At 36.9% G+C, this 23048-nt stretch overlaps 1 pseudogene; it reads left to right on the plus strand.

Annotated features, from left to right (window-relative positions):
• Positions 1 to 23048, plus strand: part of LOC149750017 (uncharacterized) — a 167053-nt pseudogene that overhangs the window by 118525 nt on the left and 25480 nt on the right.

The following is a 23048-nucleotide window of genomic DNA, read 5'->3' on the forward strand; positions in this document are numbered from 1 at the left end:
AGCTTTCATTTAAAGTCACAGAACATTCAATTCAATTTAAAGACGTAGTGTCTTCTTTCCTCTCCTTCCTTTCCTGTCCATTTCCCCACTTCAAACACCTCCATCCCAAGTTTCTGAATTGTTTTGCCATTGCAGAATAACCACCTTACCTGTGATACCCATTCCTTCAGTTCTTGTTGGAATTCTGAATGCCATTTTCTCTTTTCACTTGTTCTTTCTTAAGACACTAGAACATTTTGTTTCTCTCTCTGTGTAAGTTTTTTTCTGTGGATCAGGTTTGGTGTTCTAGATAATATGAGCTGTATAAGAAATCAAGAATGCTTATTATCTAGAGCATCAAACCTGTATACTGTATAGCACTGAACTCTACTCAATATTCTGTAATAGCCTATATGGGAGAAGAATCTGATAAAGAATGGATATAGGTAAGGAAATTTTTGGCTGTGTTAAATGACAATATAGATATAATCAACGGAAAAAACAGAATGAATGAATAGTGATGCTGGGTAATAATTCTAAGAAAACCAAGAAAATTGTTGCTCAAATAAGTATTTAGAAACATTCTCATTTAAGAAAAAAAAAAAAAAAAAAAGGAATGCAAGAGGGTGTAGTCCTAAGCTCACTAGCCTGGGAGCCAAGAGATCCAGTTTCATTTTTGTCCTTAATTAATGAGATTTTGAATCAGCCTTTTTTTTTTTTTTTAACCCCCAGAGCATGCTCATCCAACTTGGTAAATGCAGAGGACTGGGCCCAGTGACCTCAAAGCTTCTTTTCAATTGAAACATTCTAATTTTCAAGATATCTCTGCTTAAAAAAAAAAAAAAGAAAAAAACTCCCAAAAAACTCTTTCATGTAAATAGCAAAGTTATAACTTGGCAGTTAAGAAAACATGTTTGTGGTGCCTTTAAGGACTTCCTGAGTTTTTGTCAACAAAACTTCATAATAGTGAACATGAGTAAACCACAAATGGCTAAAGCCTTGAATGGTTAGGAAGTGGATGCAGCCCCCCTTGGTTTAGGTGGAAATCTCTTGAAAAGGGTACCCCTGACACTTCCACCAGTTTCCTGGTAAAAGACAAGCCAAAAATACCAAGGAAGTAGTTCTCCTTAGAATAGTTTGGTCCCTGTGCTATAAGATTAAAGCAGGAAGCAAAGAGAAAAACACCACAAATAATCAAAAGGCTTCCTGCCTAAGTTTGACATTCTCAAGAAGTGAGGTCTGAATTTAGATAGAGAACCGGGTGATTTTTAAGGTGACTTTCCTTAAACATTGTCTCCTCAAGACAGTGACCAATAAAATCACCAAGCCATTCTTGAGCTATACCTGAGTTTGCCATGTTAAGAACCCCATGGAGTATAAGAAAATGCGAGATATGGTTCCTGACCACGTCAGATTCCTCGCTCTGCCCTCAAAGCAGCAGGATCTTTCTCAGCAATAGGATATTTGCAAATGCTGCGTGCTTTCTCAACATAGAATGCCTTTCCATCTTTCTCCCCTTCAAAATCCAAACCTAGGGGCTTCCTAATCCCTACTTACTCTTTAAAATTTTTCTAGGCTTATCTCTCCTCTGCCAGAATGCCTTCCATAACACCCTATGGGTTTCATCATAGCGCTGAGAATATACTTTCATCTCAGCACTTTGCAAATCTATATGATTTGCTACTCCTTTGTCTCACTCCCCTAGAAGTTCACCCTTTGTGTCTCAGGCTGTTGCCACAGAAGTTGGGTCTTATTAGGTGTCCAACTGATGCTGGAGGATGGATAACGAATGAGTCCTACTGTATCAGGTAATTATTGCTGTAAAACAAGCCACTCTAAAACCAGTGGCTTTAGACAGCCATTGTTTATTATCACTTGTGAAGCTGTAGGTCACCTGGGGCTTGGTTGATCAAAGCTGAGCTTGGCTGGGATGACTCCATTATCTGTGTTTTTCAGTTTCCTCTTGGAACCTGGTATGTGCTCCTCAAGGCCACAGCAGAAGCACAAGAAGGAAAGCATAAACTCCCAAAGCCTGTTGAGGCATACTATCATTTCCACCTTGTTCTTTTGGCCACAGCAAGCCACATGGGGAACCTAAGTCAAAGGAAAAGCCGATACACTCTTCTCCTTTAGTCACATGACAAGGTCACATACTAAAGGGTATGGGTACAAAGAGAGATGAAAAATCAGTCTCAGTCATGAATCCAAACCCATTAAGAAGGAAATACTGACAACCATATTAAGATAGGAATAGAAAATTGGTTACTCATCATTAAAGCCATTTGGCCAAACTCCAGTGTCATCTCCTTTATTCTCATATCACCAGCCCATAGCCCAACCATTTAATGACCTATGTGGCCCATAAATATTTACCAAATTAGACTGGATCATAGGCAGTAAATAGAGTAATCAGAATTGGAAGAATCCTGATATCTTCATTTTTATTTTTTTTTTAATTAAAGAAAATAGGTATGGCGGTCAGATGTGTTATGAATACAAAACAAAAAGCTTTAAACACAAAATGTTTGTCCTTTATGAATGAAGACACTTTTACACCATATTTCACTATGGAACTTGGTTTAAAAATGTTCAGGGCCCTAATAGTAGCTCACACAATAACCTTCTTTTCACTTTTAAACAAGCTTGGAGAAATATCCTGTAGGCATTGCTGGGGCTTCTTCTTTAGAGAGTTTCCGCTCAATTCACTGCGTTGGTGTTAAACCTCTAATGTCCAGGCATTGATTTACTAGGAAGAGCATAGTTCACTTAAAAGCAGAAAAAGCCCTGGCAGTAATCAAGCCCTGTGAATTCCTGGCCCTTTTCCTTGAAGGCCCAGTGGGGCCCACTCAACTGGGCCAACCCCACACTATGCACACTGGATTGGTGGTCCTCTTATCATAGAAAATTCCACCAGGGCAGCCAAAAAATACAAAAGGAAGCACACAAGAAAAAAAAAAAAAAGTGAATATAATATACAGGCCTGTGGATTGAGTTTTATGAAAAGAAAAAAATGAGGGGAATTTTTCTTAGCTCTTTTTCAAAATTCATTGGACAAGAAATAATGGGACAAATGGCTTATCAAATATAATAGCTTTACTATTTTTAATGATGCTACGAGGACAACTTTAAAATGTCTCTCCTCATTTTCCCCTATAATCAGATCATTTAAATGTGACTATTTGATCAATAGAATCATACATTTTCCCACGATTTTACATTTCATTTCCTATGCTGAAGAGTTTGTGTTTATTAAAGGTATGCAGATCCAAATATTCCCAACATTTCTTTCTTGCTTGACTTTAGTTTGTAAATATGTATGGTATCAGAACCCTGCCCTATAGCTGAGAAACATGAAGTTCCTGGAGGAAACAGGATTCTTATGGTTGTTGTTTTTTAAACCCACCAACATTTCAGAATCTAGTCCTTCAGTTTCAGAAAAGATTAGTGAAAGAAGAGAATGTGCTTTTTTGCTTTGCCCTGCCCAGTCTCCTGGATTTGTCTGTGTGTTTCAGTATGTAGAGTCTTCTTTACATGGAGGCAGCTCCAGCATTTTAATTTCTCCACATTTCTGCTTATAATTCCTCTCCATTTTCTGCTGAGAGAACTTTTAAGTAATCAGCTGAGAGAGAGTGTAAATGTTGAATCCTGATACCATTTGAGCAAAGGAACTGTGACAGAGTTCTCATGGTCATCAGTAAAATTCTGTCCAATGTGAGACTGGACCTAGGAAATGCAAAAATCCCTAATAAATGTCAGTCAGGGCTCAACTTCTTATCTGTTGCCTATGAAATGTTAGAAAAGAAATGAGTTTGTTGCTAGGAATTGATATGATCCAACGTTCTCATTCATTCTTTTCTGTTCTATCATTTACTCTAATGTTGGGTAAGACACTCGTTGAAAATGTGGGCAGGGGACAGGGAATTGCCAGAAATGGGAAACCATGCTGCTTTACAAATATCCACAGCTGCAGCTTTCTGTAGCCACGCTCCATTTTCCAGTGGACTTTAAAAGAAAAATTCATGTTATTTTGCCATAAAAGGGAATAAGTTCTTAAGTCCAGCTTCCCAAAGACCTCAGACACGAAATTACCACAGCACTCCCTAAGGTCCAGAGTACAGAATTTTCCTCCCCTCCCACATGCCTATCCCTAAGAAAAGAGTTTTCCCACTAGATAAAATAATTAAAAGCATTCTCAGAATAGAAAACAAAACATGTATGGCTTGGACATGAGCCTATTTTCAGACATAATCAATTTATTGCATATTTACAGTTTGGTATTCCAACAGCTGTGAAACTATTATATGTGGGATTTAATGGCTTAGTGGAATCAATAAATAAAGTGTACAAGAGTAGTTGTGTGTGTGTGTGTGTGTGTGCGTTTTATTATTCTGCCTACCTCTGATTTGTAAACTAACTTCACGGAGAATCCTTAAAAGGCACAACACACCAGCCCACGTGAAGTCATTGGTTATCTCTGAGCTGGAACCTGCTTTTTTAAATCCTGTGTAGGTAAATTACCTTTCCAGTGCAGGGTATTTCCTTTTAGGAGATTCCTTGGGAACGGCCTCCAGGGAACTGAGTAACTTTTTAATGGTTCACTCAGATTAAGAGGAAGGAAATGTGAACTCCTCTCAGGGGAGGCACCACACTCGAGGCTGTCTGCATCCTGTAATTCTTCCCGAGTCCGTGAATCATACTTTTAAGACGCCTTTTCAAGGGCATTTGCCTTCCTTTAAGAGAAGGCCAACACAGAAAAGACAAGGTTTAAAGTAGATCTCAATCAAACTTTAGCGATAAAAACAATTGCCTGATTCTCCCCCTGTCTGTCCAGAGAAGGTCTCTCTGCATCCTTTACCTGCATGCTGCCCCTCACCTTGCACAGTACTTGACTGGATTACTTTTATACTTATTTTGCTTTCAGAATTAAGATGATTTCTAATATCATCTAAGAGTCTCTGAGTTGTAATTCTGGACCATGTTGTCCATTACAACCAGCCTCTGAGACTGATTTCGCTTATGCTGTAAGAATTTGAAGAAATGAGCTATCATAAGAAGCTTTTTCCAAGTAACTTTAGATAGAAATCTTGCTTTTAAAACCATGTCTTTATTTAATAAAATATCTTGTATGTAGGCAAATATAGACTATGTTTGCACCTTTTCCCAAAAAGCAAGAACACTTCTGAAAATAGTGTTGGCACTGGGTAGAGTTGAACAGGGATTGAAGCATGAGATCATTCAAAATTTCTGTGCAAGAATGAAGTAACAAGGGCATATTTCTAAAAGGCAATATCAATTGTATTGCAGTATCAATAGTATTGCAATATCAGTTACTCAGTGAATAAACTGTATTTTATTGATCATATACTAAACAGCAACTTCTAATTTTTTAAGCTACTACAGAGAATGGAAAAGCCCTATAAAAATATGCAAAAGGACAAATGTGCAATGATAAGGCATACTCATGTGAACCCTAATGTAAACTATAGACTTTGGGTGATAATGATGTGTCAACATAGGTTCATCGATTGTGAATAATGTATCACTCTGGTGGGGATTTTGGTAATGAGGGAGGCTAGACATGTGTGGAAAATCTCTGTACATCCCACTCAATGTTTCTGTAAACTTAACACTACTCTAAAAATATTAAAATCTTTAAAAAAACTATCCAAAATTAAATTCAAATTATATTAACAGAATGCTCTGTGTTGGTTTGTATAGATCTCCTATACAATCTCCTGTTTGTGATTTCTTAATTTAAGAGTTTCTAGGAAATCAACATTTATTTATTTGTGTGTGTGTGTGTGTGTGTGTGTGTTTTGTTGGCTGCCTCTCTATGGGAGCCAACCTGTACTGACTTGAACTCATATGTTGCAAAATGTAACCTGGGCTGAATAAGGTCTATGTAGTCTTTATGTCCATTTAGTGTGAGTGTTCATATGTGTTTTTGCAGACATATTCATGTATGCCACGCCAGACCCCACTGGTGATGGGGGGTAATGTATGGATATATGCACCATGTTACTTCCAAAAATCCTAACAGTTCTGACTTATGAAACACATTTTACCCTAAGACTTTTGAACAGGAGATTGTGGACAAAATACATTGAAAGACAGAAAGTAGGAAAGGAAGAAAAGAGCAGAAAAGGGAACAGTTGAGTTCTATTTTATCCCTTCCCTGATTTTTTGGGAGATTTGAGTCGTAGGTGTCCATGCAGATCTCCATTATTATAATGGTCACTTCTTATTGAAATTTATTGTCAGTAATAAAGTACAAAACCCTAGAAACATAATTGTGTTTTCTACTCACATATATATCTTAGGGGTTTTTATATGAATGCTTATAGCCCACATTTTGTTTCTATAGTTCTATTGCAAGAGAGTACCTGGAAACGTGTCCTTCTTTCCTCTTATCCACTGATGTCTATGATTGTATGGTTCATTGCTTTAGAATAAAACGACAACAAATATGTCTGAAAGCCAAGTGTACATTCAATTTTAGCAAACTTAGGCCCAAGGAAATAGCCCAACTAATCATGTCTTCTGGGTTTAAATTTTAAACATTAAACTTATGTTCCTATGCACGTACCTCAACATGTTAAGATCCCATTAAAATAAAGAAGCCAGACACTTAATTGTGTGTTGAAGGTTTCCAAGCCATACTGCCGGCCAATAGATGGAGGTCCAAGTAACATTACACCTGTAACTCTGAAAGAATGTCTTAGATAAGTAGTCATACAAACATGAGGCGCGACTGGTTAAATTTAAGTTTTAGAAATATTTTCTTTTCTCTCCTTTTGGTTCCTTTGCCCCAGTCTTCAGTTTAAATATCTCCTGTTTTTCTTTGCCAACTATTGGATTCTTCCATATACTTGCATACACTCCATACACACTGAACAATGCTTGAGGGGTGAGGCAGTTTTCTTAATTATCCAATCTTATCCAATTCAAGACAAAGGGCATTTTGCATTTAACAGCATGCTGAAAAAATATATAATATTTTTAAAAACACTAGAGTTTTTTACCAATCTAGATTTTTAAAGAAATGTAATCTTTTATTTACCTAATCATAGTGAATAAAACAATTAGTACTTTTTTTGAACATAAGAATCACAGCAATATGAGCAAAGATATTGAAAGGTGAAGTGGTAGATTTTATTTCTTTGAATCGGTGGTTGTTTGAGATGGCAAAACTGAGAGATAGCCTTCTCCATCCATGATAACTTCTGTATGTTGTGGTTTTTGAGGTAAACCCGAGTGTTTATGTGGTGGGAGCATGATGGGAGACAGAACTTAGACAAGTTCCCTTCCAGCCATCCTGAACCACAGTGTCCTTCTCTGTAAGGTGGTAGTAACAATAACTCCCTCACAGAACTAATGGGAAGATGACAGGAAATTTATCAGGCAAATTTCCTGGAGATCTCCATCTCTGGTAGCCTCTGCACAATAGAAATTGCAAGGTTAGCAGAGGCCAAAATTCTCGACCATCAATTAATTTCATCAAATGTTACTATGTTAATTTTCTTTACAAATATTATTACTGACAGGTTAGTCCTTTCAGAGGGCCTAAATCAGGTGCTAGGGAGACAGTTCTGAATGAAGCAATGTTGAAGGCTTTGAAGTGTTTGGGTGTAGGAAAATTGTCTTCCTCATAAAATGTTGAATGTTTAATTCTGTGTGAAAGAGTAAAAAACGTGAGGCTAAGGACTGAAAGCGTAAATTAGGAGTTTGTTGTTGAAAACGAAGGAGGGAAGGAGGGAAGGAAGAAAGGAAAGAAGGAAGATCAAGGAAGGACATTCCAGTCTCCAAGATCCTCATTAAATTTTTTTCCCAATGCTTGAGAATTGACAAAAAGACATCATAGGCAGATTCTAATATTCTAAAACTGCAATCCAATTGCATAAAAGCATAAATTTAAATCTAAATCATTTGGGACAAAATATTTAAATATCCTCTATTTTTGTTTAGTGCTGATATCTATAAAAATCAGTTCTGTTACACAGATCTATATTATAGAGATTATATATACAAATATTTTATTACTTATGCATAAAACATGATTTGTTGGGGGATATAAACTATGGCTTTCTCAGGTATCACTGCTACTTGATTGTTCTGAGTATTGGCTTTCTGACAGGGTTTGGAATGAAGCCATTTTTATTAATTTAGTTATTTTTGCTGATATAAAAGGCCGTCTATCATGTTAATGATGTATTGGTCTGCGGTCCCACCGAACAATAATTACAGAATGTTCCTAATAGTAAATCATTTGTCACAATCACAGCTCAGTACAACAACCTTTTGTTGAGCAGTGGAAGACATTATCCCAATAGCAATATACCTTTATGTGGACCCATTAGAGGAAGCTAACACTCAGCGCCCTGCAAATCCCTGAGTTTCAGGTCTGAAATGACCTCCCCAAAATGTCAGCTTGGGGATGTGCACATGCCCTGCTGAATTTCCTGCAGTCAGCCTATCTGATTAGATGGAACCAAAACATTCTGCTGAGGATGGAATAGGCTAGGTTCCAAAAGAATCTAAAAAAAAAAAAGCTCTCCTCTGAAAAAGTGGCAAAACAAAATGATCAGAAAGGGGAAAATGTTAAAGATTTTCGTAAACTCTATTTTTAGGAAGAGCTGGACAAAGAAAGCTTCCAATATCCCACCCTGCCCCATCCCCCACCCCCAAAATTAGAATTAACAAGAAGGCATCAATATCTAAATTAAGTGAAAGTCACATCATAAAAATGATCAGGCTCTGTTTTGTAAAGAGTCACAACTTGATTTCAGTTATTGCTAAACAATACTTGTAAATAATAAAAGCAAATATTATTGAGTATTTCTACCTGCAGGAACTGTCGGTTTTCTTGCTGCTATTCCTCCCTTGCTCTCTCTTTTTTAAGTAGACTTGATTTTTTACAGTAGTTTTAGGCTCCCAGCAAAATTGAGAGGAAGGTACAGAGAGTCCCCACACACCCCCGCACCTCACAGGGTGCACAGCCTCTCCCGGCTATCAATAGCCTCCACATTTGTTACAATTAATGCACCTACATTGACATACAATCATCACCCAGACGACACCGCTTGCATCAGGACTTCTTTTAAGCAAAAACTTTGAGATGAGCTCCGTTTTAGAAAGGAGGACACAGAGGCACAGAAGAGTAAAGCCAGCTGTAAACTGTGGAGGGAAAAGGGGATTTCTGAGATTTTGCCAATTTCAAATCCTACCCCGATTGATTAACCACTGCTCATTATTGAGGTAACAGTGAAATAAATGGACATCATTTGTCCAGCACCCATACATTTATTGATTTTTGCCAAGGTGATGTCAACCACGCTTGTTGGGCAACAGTATCCTCCTTTCATAGACAAAGTAACCAAACCTCAGAGGAGGGGAAGCCAGGATTTCAATCAAGGTGATTTGACCTGAACCTGCACTATGTCATACTGCCTCTGTCCCCGGGATTCTGCAGGAAAAGCTGCCATGGAGCTGCTGACAAATAATTGAGTCATGGCTTGCTTTGCTGGAGTGACTGTGGTTTTTATAACATTGATACCCAAACCAGAAATCCACAGATTTTATCTAAACAACAACAACAACAACAACTTTAAAGTAGATTTCTATTTTTAATTTTTCTAAATATGTGGATTTTTGGTTAGAAATTTTATTGAGGATGGAATGGAATGAGTGTATACATAGGAAGAGATTCTAAAATATTTATTCACTAAGCCTGGTGATTTGAAAATAGCCTAGCCTCAAAGTCAATTAAAATATAAAGGGTACAGTTTGGGGCAGGGGGAGCCATAGCTGTGAAATGCCTCTAAAAGACCACATAACAGAATAAAGAGGTTTTCCTTAAGCATCAACAATGGAAATTGTTCTAGAAGTGTACGCAGAGGAAGATGGTGAAGAGTGTAAAGCCCATGCTTTCCAATTCTCTTTGGGTTTTAAAAAACCTCTAATAGAGCTCTTTGCCCCAAAAGTGAATTTGTGAGGTTCAAATTAGCATTAAATGGAATAATTTGCATGTACCTTCTCCCTTCAGATGTTTACCAGGTTTTTTAATATCTAGAATTCTGTTAAAGGTATCTGAGGATTCAGCAAGCATGGCTTGCTTTGGATTTTCAATATCAAATTCCAAATAATGATTACTTAGTATAGTAAAATGCATATTCCTATAGATTTTTGACAGCCACTGGTAACAACGAAGAAGTCCTTGGGCGAAGCTTGAAGGCCAGTATCAAAGGACACCAGGGGACCAGAAGGATGGGTTTTGCCCAGCCTTGCATCCCTTTTCCTCCTGTTCACTAGACAGCCTGTCTACAGAACTTACAGCATCTTCTCTAAGGAACCCAGTTCAAACACACAGGCACCCTTGACGTGGGTACTGCTTTTCCAAAGGGGAGAAGGTCCCTTAAAAAAATCAGAAGGCTTCCTCTTGCCCCAACCCTGATGTCCCCTACCCCTATGTTCTGTCCAGAAGAAAAATCCCTCAGCCGCAATGGTTGTTTTTATTAAATTCGCCTCAATAAAAAGCTCAGGCAGGATTTATTAGGTACTCAGGGCGGACGTTTAGTATTTCGCCAGTTATTAAGTGAAAATCAATAGAAAGCAAAGAAAATGGAACTCACTGCACTGTTAGCGCACCGTTGTCGCCCAGATATTATGTCGGCTGTCTCGTAGATTCATGACAGACGAAAGAGGCTGGGAGAGAACTTTCTGCTTACATTGCACGCGCCAAAGTGGGGTTATTCATTAGAGCAGGCAGCCGGCCAGATGGATTTCCAGTTCAGGTTTACCATTTATCTTTAAAACGCCTGTATCGAGTGAGAAAGAACACTGATATTATGTGATATCAATGGCAGGTTTATGTATCTAAATCAGGATTTATTGTTATTTTGTTCCAAAGACCTTTTTTTCTCAAGAAATACCATTTCACTGGAAGAAAATAATAGCTAAAACCTTGTCAAAGATAACCTTTCATGCTGTCCGCGCACCACTAGCTGTAAAACAAATAGAACCCGGTATATAAATAGTTTTAACCACATCCTTACAAATCATTTCTTCTGAATCTATTCCCCCCATTTCAATATGTGTGTATGTGTGTGTGTTTAAATACCGCAAACATGATTTTTGGTCATTTGATGTTTTATTTGACAGGAGTTTAAATAATGCTAGCAATTGTTTGAGCCGTGTTTAAAAGGTTTAGCAGGTTTATGTCCTTTGGTGGAATGCTACTTTTTCAAAAAGCATGCTTTGGAAAAGCAAAGTGGTCTGCTCTTATTCTTTTCTTCCCCCACCTTAGAATAAGCTTTAGAGTCAAAAACACTGATCACTTTTTTTTTCAAACTATTTGAGGGTCTTCAAAAGCAGGGATGTGTTTTCCTTTCACTTGAATGGATTTTTTTCGATAGCCTCTGGGTTTTCGATTCCTTCTCATTTAAAAGCCAATTTATAGCCAACCTGATCAGGTTGGATCTTCTGTCAGTCTTGCTAAGTAACTAAGCTGGCCAAATGCCAGGGTGAACCACTGTACTCTCTTCATAAATTGCTCAGAAGAAAGAATATAATCCATGTATTTGTAAAGTGTCATTAGTGACACGATGAGGAGGAAAAACTGATATCTAGGTTTTGATTGAAGCAGTTGCTAATAGGAATTTGTGAACATATTTTTAAGCCTCCTTAGTTTTACTCTTTTTTTTTTCTTTATGTTTGGGAAAAGAGACTGTAAATTTAGCTCTATGTAGACGAATATTAGACAGTAGCCAAATACAGATGCTTACTTAAAGATCAAAATGCACTTAAGTGACACCAACTTAGAACAATTCTCTAAACATCAACTAAAGCTTTTTGCTTCTGTTGAACAAAAGTGATGTTATATTACAGAGTAAAAAATAAAATAATAATAATAGAAGTATATAAAAGGATTAAGAAATATTTGTTTTTACTGATCTCCTTCTTTATCGAACTAGGTGAATTCATCAATGTTTACTAGAAATCCCTTCTTGTATTTTCCTATTTAGACATGGGGACCGGTTTTTCTCTTTTTAAATGTGCCAACAAGCCAAACAGCATTTGCAACATAGATGCTATCCTCAAATCTTTCTACTTTTCCTGTTTCTTTAGAAAGGTCATGCTTAACTTTTCCTGTGTTTATAAATGTCTGTATGTGTTTATGTGTATGTGTCTGGACCTGTTCATGGGGAGTCAATACAGAGCAGTGTGGTTAAGAAGTGGGCTTGAGAACTACATTGCATAAGTTCAAATCCCAGCTCTGTCATTCACTGGCCAAATGATTTGGGCAAGTTGTTATAGATGTGTACCTCAATTTTCTCATCTGTATAATGAACATAATAATCTTATAGATTTCTAACCAGGAATAAATGGGTCAATATATGTAAACTTAATAGAGTATTACTTGCCTAGTATTAAATCCTCTGAATGTACAAAATCCAGAACATAAAGCTTCCCATTTTAATACTTTAGTTTTTTAACAAAATAGAATGTAGTCTCACTGGGAACTCAATGAATCCCCCATTTTCCTATTTACCCATGTATTTGGACTCTGCAGAAAGATATAAAGTCTTAAGTTTCAGTCATAATGAGAAGCCCACTTAACCAAAATTTTGTATTAAATACATTTGCTTTAAAAGAAGCTTTTTTTGGTGGTATCAACATTCAATCTGAAATAATAACAACAACAACGATAATGATAATAGTCAAGGAGGATAACTAAAATACTGATTTACTAGTAGCTGTAGTGATACAGTAATCATGAGGCTTAATGTCTGAGTGGGGACCTACTTATAGATACCGTCTTAATTTGTTGAAAACAATGTCTGGTTATTTCATTATCTAACAATCAACATCAGTAACACATGAAGCTATGAGAAAGAACTGATACTGCTAATTAATATGACTTGGGCAGTCAGAAAATGAAAACACTGGAGCCAAGAAAAATCCAAGTCAATGACTTGGATCCCTTGCTCCTGTACATCATGTCACTTGAACACCTGCCAAGACTGCTTTACTTTGACTTTACAGAGTTAACCCACTAGGCTTTCATCTTGCTTCCCCTCTGAACTTTAGGTTTCTTAATTGTACAGCGGGTATACTCTGCCTTCTTTCTTCTCACTCCAGTGAAGAGCTGAAGGAAGAGAGCGGAAAGCACTTATTAAAAGAAAACAACACTTTCTATAGTCAGGCTGATGGGAAAATTGGTACAACTTTAAAACACAGTGCTGTTATGAAAAAGTAACTATTGTCTACTTTCATGCCTGTCCCTGGATACTCCACATTCTTTCAACAAAATTGTGTGGGCATTAACAACAGGGAGGTACACAGTGTGAGTTCTGCAATTAGGCTGCCTGGCCTAGCACCCACTCTTCCTCAAGATCTGCAAGACCTGAGCTAGTGATTTACCTCTCTGGGCCTCAGGCTCTTCATTTACCCTGTTGAGATAACAACTAGTCCCCACTTACGTACTGAGAAAAATAGTACTTACTCATGTATTAAGTGAGGTCATACACCTAGTAAATACTCAATGAATACTTTTATTACGATTTGTTCTCTAAGGGGGCAATATGATGCTGGTCAATACTCTGATAAGTCCCTGACCTCACTGAGTTCATGGTTGATCAGGAAATTCAGATAAGCACCCAGGCAACTTCCATATGGTAGGATATTGGAGAGGACAACCTTACTGTTCTTTAAGGCTCTGGGTGGGGGTAAGAAAGACTTCCTTGTGGAGGTGATATCTAAGCTGAAAATTTAATGAAGTCGTAAGGTAGTGATCTTCTGATCACTGTAGACCTGTGATGTCCAAGGGAGATCTCTGCAGGGATGGAATGATCAATAGTGGCACCATCCAAGATGGTGGCCACTAGCCACGTAAAATGATTGAGTGCTAGAAATGTGCCGAGTGCACACTCCATTTTCACTGTCATTTAATTTTATATTTTTAAATTTCAATTTCAATAGTCACTTGTACCTAGTGGCTTAAGTACTGGGCAACTCTAGACAAGAGGGGAAAACATATGTAAAAGTCCAGAGGTGAGGGAGTTCTTAAACATTGAAGACCTGATATTTTGAAGAGCAGATTTATGAAGGATGAGATCTTTGGAAATTAGCAGAGGCAATGCATGGCTTACTGAAAAGTTCAAGCTTCCACTGAGGGCCATGGAAAGCCATTGAAATGACAGTAAGAAGGAGAGAGATGTGATCAGATTGGCATTTTAGTAAAACCACTTCAACTGCTGTTAGTATAATAGCTAGAACAATTAACATTTTATAGTTAAACTTTTCTGATAACCCGACCTCATTTAATCTTCCAATAAACTATATGAGATAGATCTATAACATCTCCTTTTATACATCTTTACTTACCTGTCTTCAACTTAGCAACTTATGTTCATACCACGACTCCCTCCCAGACGACAGACTTGATAAAAGTAAAACATTCACATGATATTTGTGCACAAATTCAGGCATGAGAATGTTTGATGAATCAATTTGGAAATGGCACCAGTTTACTTCCAAAGAAATATTTAAGAATCTTTTTCCTAAATGTGACCTGCTTTGGAGGTGCAAATCCATCATCCACCCGTGGGCTCACGGGCTGCCCACCACTCCTGGCACATGAATTATCTCCTCCAGCTGTTGGTGGTGAGAGGGCTGAGCTTTCCCGTGCACACAGGAGTCGTGGTGATGATGGAGCAGCCTCGCCTTGCTTCACGAGGATTTCCTTTCACTCACACATCCATCTCCATCCTCTCCTCCCAGAGAAGTTGACAGGAGAACCCGGCCTAGACAAGGCTAGCCAAGGCCATATGCTGACAGCCCATGCTGACCTGACTCTCCATGTCAGGTCTGCGAAGATAAAAGATGGCACCCTTCCAAGTGGAAATGAGGAAGGAGCACAGCCTTCCCAGGCTGAAACCACCTTCTTCCCGTCTCTCTCTCTCTCTCTCTCTCTCTCTCTCTCTCACACACACACACACACGAAACTTTCATTCAGCAATTCTTTCAGTTAAAACATTTCAAAAACACACTAACATCTAATTTTATTAGATCGAGTCATTTTTTCTCTCTCTCTTTTAAGGAGGATTACTCATAAAATCATCCTTCCTTTAAAAAAAAAAAAGACAGGGAATGTAAATGCTGCACTAATTTAATTACACACTGGCTCTGTAAGACACTAATGTAAATATTCTGGTGAGGAGGCCTAAGACACTTGAAGTAATTACTTAAGGACTCCCTTTCAAAGAATCTCTCCCTTTTTTATTAAATGCCTTTTAACATTAGCACTTTCTTCCTGACAAATTAAATGAAATTTCATTACTCTCCCTGACTTAATGGCATGAGGCTCCTGCCGAGGTGTGAGTTAACCCTCCCTGGACAGCTGACAAGGGAGCCTCCATTCAGTCAAAACGCCAGTGTCCTAACACACAAGAGAAAGAAGGCCCCGAAGAATCCTTTGTGTTTTCAGCAGAGCAACCAGAATCCTTCATCTCCTCGATGTTTTTTCAGCTGTGAGCCTTACAAAAATCTAAAAAACAGTAATATTGCTGTTTCCCAGTCTCCTCAAGTTCACAGCAAAAAAATTAAAATAAAAATAATATCATCAGCTGAAACCCCATGATGACCATATCAAGGACTTATAGCAAACAGTTACAGATTACCTATTAAATACCTTCCAAGCAAGTTACCTCTTTTAACTCATTTAAGCCCTCACAAAAATACTATAAGGTAAATACTGGTTTACCCCGCTATCTGAAAGTAGAGCATTCCTATGAAAACTTTTGTAGACTGAAATAGTGTAAACTGAAGAGGCAATTACCTTAGGACACGACTTGCTAATGGATGTACAAAATACATCGAGATAAAGCACAGATGCTCACGGACACAGTTCAAAGCTATGGAGCCTGGATGCTGAGATGCGGTGTGTAGTTCCTGCGGAAGGAGCTTGGGGGAGCTGTTCTCTCTAACCAGGGTGTGGGCTGACTCCAGAAGGGCTCTCTGCAAAACAAATGCTGAATACTAATTTCACTCTTTGTCTTTTTTTCCTAAAAGCAAAACTTCTCTTCAAATTTCTTTCAGTTAATGAAAACAGATAACTTGTGCAGTCTTTCATAAAAGTAAAATGGTGTAAAGCAAACTTTCAAAACTCGGGGAATACCAAAACAATTGATATTCCCACTCTAAATTGAGGAAATGAATGTACAGAGTGGTTAAGCAACTGACCTGGGGTCACAGAGCTAACAAGCAGGAGAACTGGGATTCAACCCAGTTGTGCAGCAGACATCACATACTTTTGCACATACAGCTATCAACCCTGGACAAACTCAGAATTATTCCCATATCTCTTTTTACTTTTGTGCAAACTGAGAATCATATGTTACACAACAGCCCCAAGATCCTGCATTGCATTTCTATCCAGGATCTCATCCCAGCTGTGTCTTCAAAACAACTGAGCTTCAAAATTAAGTTTCCAAAAGGTGAGACCTGGAAAGATTTATTTCTAGACCTGCTTTATTAAACCTGTGAGGAAAAAAATATATAGTAATTTGATCTTGAAAGAAAATGAAGGAACCATTACTTATAAGATTGAATTTATTCTTAATAGCTTAGGAATCAAGTTATAAATATTTAAGAAAATACAGAATAACTACTCAGGAACTATGGGCTGAGGTCCTTATTCTATAGGTATCCATATGAACCGAGCGTAAATCCATGTCCATTTTTCTTAAAGTAGTCAAGAAAGCTTTTACAAAACAAATCCTGCCAGTTTTTTTTCTGTTTTGAGAGATACACTGTGGTTGAGAATAGGCCAGAGAAAGAATATTGAGATAAGGTTGACACTCATGAGAATGGCTTGGGGATGCACTCCCTAATGGGTATCCCCAGCACTTTTTTTTTTGTATCTTTTTCAGAAGAAATGGTCCTATTTTCTGTCCATCAAGTTTTGCATCTAATATTTTTGAAGACTACTTGTTACTCTTTGCTTAGACCTATCTTTCCTTCTCACTCTCATTTTGGGTTTAATTTTACCGTATCTTCCATAGTTTCAGAATGCTCTGTGTACTGCATGGGTTCATGATGAAAGAACATTCTATCTGGTCAATTTGCATTTCAAGAGACAGGGCCAACTTTTAATGAGAATGCATTACGATTTTGCTTCCCTTTTCTCTATGTGACCCAGTGATATTTCTCTTTGGCTGAAACTGTTTTCTTGAAGCACAAGCCCTTTTCCTGTCCATGTTACCAGTAGCTTGAATTTCCCAATGTCATATTCCATCTTCCCAAAAGGGTGTCCTTTCTAAGACCTCAGGCCATGTGGAAGAAAAATAATCAGCTCCAAGTTCAGAAGACAAATGTTACAAGGGGGATTTTTTTTTTTTTCTCTCCTCTTGGTTGTTCTTAAACATATGTAGTTTTAGGGATCAGTATGTCACTGTTTTGAAAGAAGCAAGGACTTGAATTGATTTTGGTGCAGTTATCAGATTTTGAGGAGCTGGATCATTTGTTTTCCTCTTGTGAGGTCCAGGTAAAACTTCATTCCCTCCATGGCCGGGTGCTTCTGACAAACAAAAATCAAGGACCCAAAATAAGTATTTTATCTAAAAAATGTGAGCTATCCCAAAACAAACATGAAAAAGCACAGCTGCCAAATTCCACAAGTAAAAAAGAGTTGAAGGTTGAGACAGCTCAGGATCTCGCTGGGGAGTAACGGGTGAAGTTTGGCCAGCTGCCCTTAAGGTCTTCAGGGACATTCAATCCAATTGCCATGTCTTAGCGGATGTGAATTTCAAGGTTACACCTGGGTGTTCAAGGGCAGGGCCAAGTGTAATCGGCACTTAGATCATAGATTAATCTTATTTGCCATCTATTAGGTTTGATTCCTCTTCCCTCTCTCCCTCCCTAAAGCCAGGATTATTGTGATAGTTTAAGATAATGGATTCTAACGGAAGAAAGGTCATGCAGGCATGGAGATTTGGAACCTTAAGATAATATGATTAATCTAAAAGCTTCTTTCTCAAAAGGGAGGGAGGGCGACACTCTTCATATGTCTGATTGAGAGAGGAGAGCTGAAAGACCAAGAAAGAGCAACAGAAAAGGGAGTGCAAAGGAACTGAGTCCTTGTCAACAACTGCAATTAATTATCATTGTCAGGATGATCTTTCATTAGTTTTCGCACTAATAAGATAGATTTGCCTCATGCCTGAAGCTGATAAAACCTTATTGGCAATGTTGATAAGACTATGTCAGTATGGAGAGGCATTCATGGACATCTTCATCTTATTTTATTTTTCTAATTTTCCAAAACTAAATGACTCAGTGGATATTGCTAAACGTAACTACATCTAGGTGGTTGGGACCCTAAGGTGCAGGAAAAGTCCTTAACACAGCGCTTGGCATAATCTAAGCAGTAAGTAAATGTTAACCATGGTTATAAATGCTACAAACACAGGCATGCGTGTTATATATTTTAAAGTATGCAGTTTACTCCTATCCCTTTTAGATATTTCCAGATAACCCTAGCCAACCAACATGGAGCGATCCATAGAAAGACATTAAGGTTGATAATATTTATTTATTAATCATGATGAATCAAGATTCTAGGCTTCTAACCATTATTCTTGGTACATCTGAAAAAAAAAATGAAACTTAAATGTGGGTTCTCTACTGTTATATTTTTCCATTCTTCTAGGAGAACCTGTTTTGTTTTACTCTTTAGTTATTGTAAGTGCTAAATAGTTTTCATCACTGTGGCTCAATGTTATTCTGGGGTTATTTAAATGTACAGAAACATTTGTATATCCTTTTGCTTTATGTATATATATAAATGTGTATAAATATATATATATTTGCTTGATATACACATATAATGTTATATAACATTATATAACATTATAATATGTGTATATCAAGCAAATATATATATTTATATTTATACACATTATATTATATACATATGTGTATATCAAGCAAATTTATATATATTTATATATATTATATGTATATATGACCTAAAATCATTTCCATTAAATTCAACTTACACTTTTTTCCTCACTTCTTTTAACTAAATAAAAATGTGCTCTTGGATTTTTTAAGGCAAAGAGCAGAAGAGATGAATAGCCCTCCAGTGTAGCTGACTCCCTCCCGAAGGCTCAGATTTGTAGCCTTAGGGGAAGAAATATGAGATTTTAATTTCTAATTTCATAAACAGGTTCTTTCTTTTAAAAAATGGATCTCCCTTGATTCCTTCACAAGAAATAAAAACAGGCTATGTGTTGTTTCCTTAACCAAGATGATGGGCAGGATAGAAACGAAGCCATTCCTGGACATACAGAACCCAATGCAAGGAAGGCATGCAGGGCAGCAGCACAGTTAGCATGTGAGCCACGGTTGCTTCATACAACATGTGAGATAATAATAGATGTCCGTCAACATCTGTTGAGATTCTCAAGACTCCACACAGTATTAAAGCTGTAGGAAATAATTACTTCTCAGTACAAATCCTGCAGCCTCACATGAGAACCAGCTGCCATATGAGTGAAAATGCTTGTGTTCAAATCAGATTCACCGGCAATCGCTTCAAGATGTACAGAGAAGCTAGAATAAGTTGATGTAGAACATACGGAAAAGTAAAACACATCCCTCTGGGTGAAACTTCCTTTTTCTGAAATTTTGAAACTTCTCAGTAGATAAAATGCTGTAATTCATGGACTTCCCGACTAGAAAATGTAGTAGTCACTAATTCATTCTGTAGCTAAGTGGGTGGAGAAAAACATACTTATAATTTCTGGAACAACAACAAAAAAATTACCTTCCATTCTCTAAAACTAAATTTTGATTTAAAAAAAAATTGACTTTCAAAAATGTGTAAAATGGAGCATTGGGGAGTGTAAAAGGCAAAATGTGTGGATTCAAATGCTGACTCAGGGAAATTAGTCGATTCCTGATCATTTGTTTAAACTGGCTAAGATTGAAATGTTCCAGGGTCGCCTGTGATATCAGTTCTTCAGTGTTTTGTTTCATTTCAGTGTGTAATAATTGGAAAGAGAAACAAACAATGTGAGCCCTATCCTGTTCCCTTTTTCTAAGGAACCACCACAAAATACACCAAAACAAAAATGAAGCAAATACCGGCTTTGACTGCTCAGTTTATTCTGATCTAGAGGGTGTTCCAAGAGAACTGGCTGGGTTCTGGTCTGTAATACTCCTTCCTACTCTAATCTCACTCCCACTTTCTGATCTTCCTTATCCTCAGAAAGAAGTGTTGGCATTCGGCAACCCCCATACCTCACAGCTTTAACTAATATATGATGTGTTTATTCTTCCCAGGCCACAGGCCATATCACTCTCAAATGACTGACAACAACTCTGAAATGAAGTGGGCCCAAAGTGGGCTCTAATAGGTATGGGAAGCCTCTCTAGTCAAACATAAAGCAAATTAATGTGCACCCCTCCTGCACCTTCAGCCTGGAAATGTCATAAAGTAATAAGCAGGGAGCCCCTCTCAATGTGGAGGGCTGAATTTCAATCAATTTACATATTAAAGGGACAGGCCACATTTCATTTGCTCTAATATCAAAGGCGTAAATTTCTAAATTCTAAGGTGTGTTTTTTTCTAAAGTGTTCCTGACCTTAGACTGAATGCAGTGATGAGTAATGACACAAATGCAATTATGTATCTATCTCATTCACTGTCTTTTAGTTGTAAAGAAGGAAATCGAGAAAAGATTTACGAATAATTTGTATGGCTATGTGTTACCATTATTTATATGATGTCAGAATGTGTGTGTGTGTGTTAACAAAGTGGTGTAGAAAAATAGACTAAGGAAAATACAGAGAGCTACAATATAAATTGATAATGCATTTAAAAATATTCCTGTAATTTCAATTTTACCCCTTTCCACCATTGCTGGGGAGAGTGGTCAAAAAAAAAAAAAAGTGATAGAATTAATGATTGATATGCTTGAGAAGATTGACATAAACAGACTCATAATTTTTATCAATGTTTGAACCTTTAATATCCTAAACTACCTGGTCTAAAACTGTATCACAAAGCCACCTACTCTGTGATTAGATGGCTGTGGATTGTAAGAGACTTCTTATGCCTGATTTCCAACTTACTTTAGTAAATTCCCTTGTTCTTCATTTATGTTTGATATGACTTTCCTACGATGTTAATCATCAGACTAACCAAGTAAGTTATTAGTGTGTAAAGAGAAGACATGCATACATGCATTCTATCTCCTCTCTCTCAGACACACACACACACACACACACACACACACACACAATGCAATTTTTGGTTACCTCTTCTGAAAGCAAAAAAAAAAAAAAAAAAACCCTGTGCGGGCAACTTAATATTGCTAAAACAAATGAGCACACAACAAACAACATTTGTTGTTATTTTGTTTTTCAGTTGCTGCTAGATGTCCTAGAAGAATTATTTATTTCAAATGTTTTGAGTCAGTTTACAAATAAAGTGCAAGGTAAGCTTTCTTCTGAGTGAAAATAAGCCAATCTATCTCTTATTAAAGAAACTGAGAAGGGTTTGCAAACGCTGATCATTTTAAGGAAGAAAAAAGAGAGGTAGGAGACAGATTCTCTAAAAAAAATTTTAAAGTTTTGTAACTTATCCCCAGAAGTTTTCATTATTTAGGATATTTTTTCCTTATTCTTTCTTTTCTTTCTTTTTTTGTTTGCCCCAGTTTGTTCCAAATGAATGGAATTAAAATGCAGCTTCTAAGAAAATCTATCTAAACCCAAGGCCAAAGAGTCGCATCAAAATATGAAAGCAAAACAAAGCTGCACCTGGCATAGAACATATTTTATTAAAGGATTATGCATATTTTCTTAATTTTTCCTCTCTTTCAGATTATGAGATTTACATGTAAACTTAAAAGTTATGTGATTACTGTTTGTAAAATTCAAAGCAAACTTCCTCTTCTTTCTGACGTTTTTGAAACTAAAAGATATTACTATTGTGTGTTCATTTTATGTGTGTATATGTGTGTGTATGTGTGCATGTGTTTAGACCAGCAATAATTTTGATCCCTGGAACCTAGTACATTCTTTCTTGTGTAGTAAGATAATTCAATATTCTGCTGATTACAGAGCCAAGATCAAAAATACACATTTAAAATAGTATACTTTATAAAATGGATTGTGATTGTCTTTATAGAAATTAAAATAGAAATAGCTTGCTTCCACATGCCATAATAAGGAAACTCTACTGCTTTGACTTGGGTTACAATTTTTGTGTTTTCATTAATCTTGTTAATTTTGTATTTATTTCATAAAGCATTTCTGCTTTTATATTTTATAAGAACGTTCCATGTAAAAAAAAAAGTGTTTATTTAAGATCTTAATAAAAACTTGGCCTGACAAAGGGAACATGTGTTAAATGTTTATGCCTTTAAAAAAAATTGTCTTGTTTGTGAAAATATTAAAAATTTAGAACACCAAGAGGGTTAAACAAAACAAAATCTTTTCAGTACACCAAATTGCTTAATGCAGCATTACTGAAGCTTATTTACAACAATATGTTATGATATGTATGGTCACTTAACATCTTGCATTATATACATGTGGTTCCAAAAAGTTCTAATTAGAGGAAATCCTAGTATTGATATTTGAAAAGAAACTGGTAAGACTTTGCCAATTAATAGAAATAAAAGCCTGAAGCTGGACACTCGGCAACCTTAAAAGTCAAAAGATCTTTCTACCTTCAAGCCCCACACAGAGAAAAAAGAGCAGAATCCAAGATGGCCTTTCAGAAGGGAGAAAAACCACATATGTTACAGAACATGTTATTTTTTAATGCATTTTAAACTCAAGTATATCCAAAAATGCAATCAGAATGTGTGGATGACATATATTATGTGGGAGACAATCATGCATATTTTTTGGGGTAAGTTATACCTACCATTATTTCTGTGGACACACAAATGGAAGATTAGCTTTTAATAAAGAGATACAACATTTTAAGTGTATAGTTTTTTAAAATCAGTCTCTCTTTGCAAGTAAAGCTTTATTACTTTTGAGTTCTTGACAGGCAC

This window comes from Delphinapterus leucas, chromosome 2, assembly GCF_059928025.1.
Source record: "Delphinapterus leucas isolate spDelLeu-1000000601 "Yukka" chromosome 2, BTC_Dleu_Yukka2, whole genome shotgun sequence".
Taxonomy (NCBI): Eukaryota; Metazoa; Chordata; class Mammalia; order Artiodactyla; family Monodontidae; genus Delphinapterus; species Delphinapterus leucas.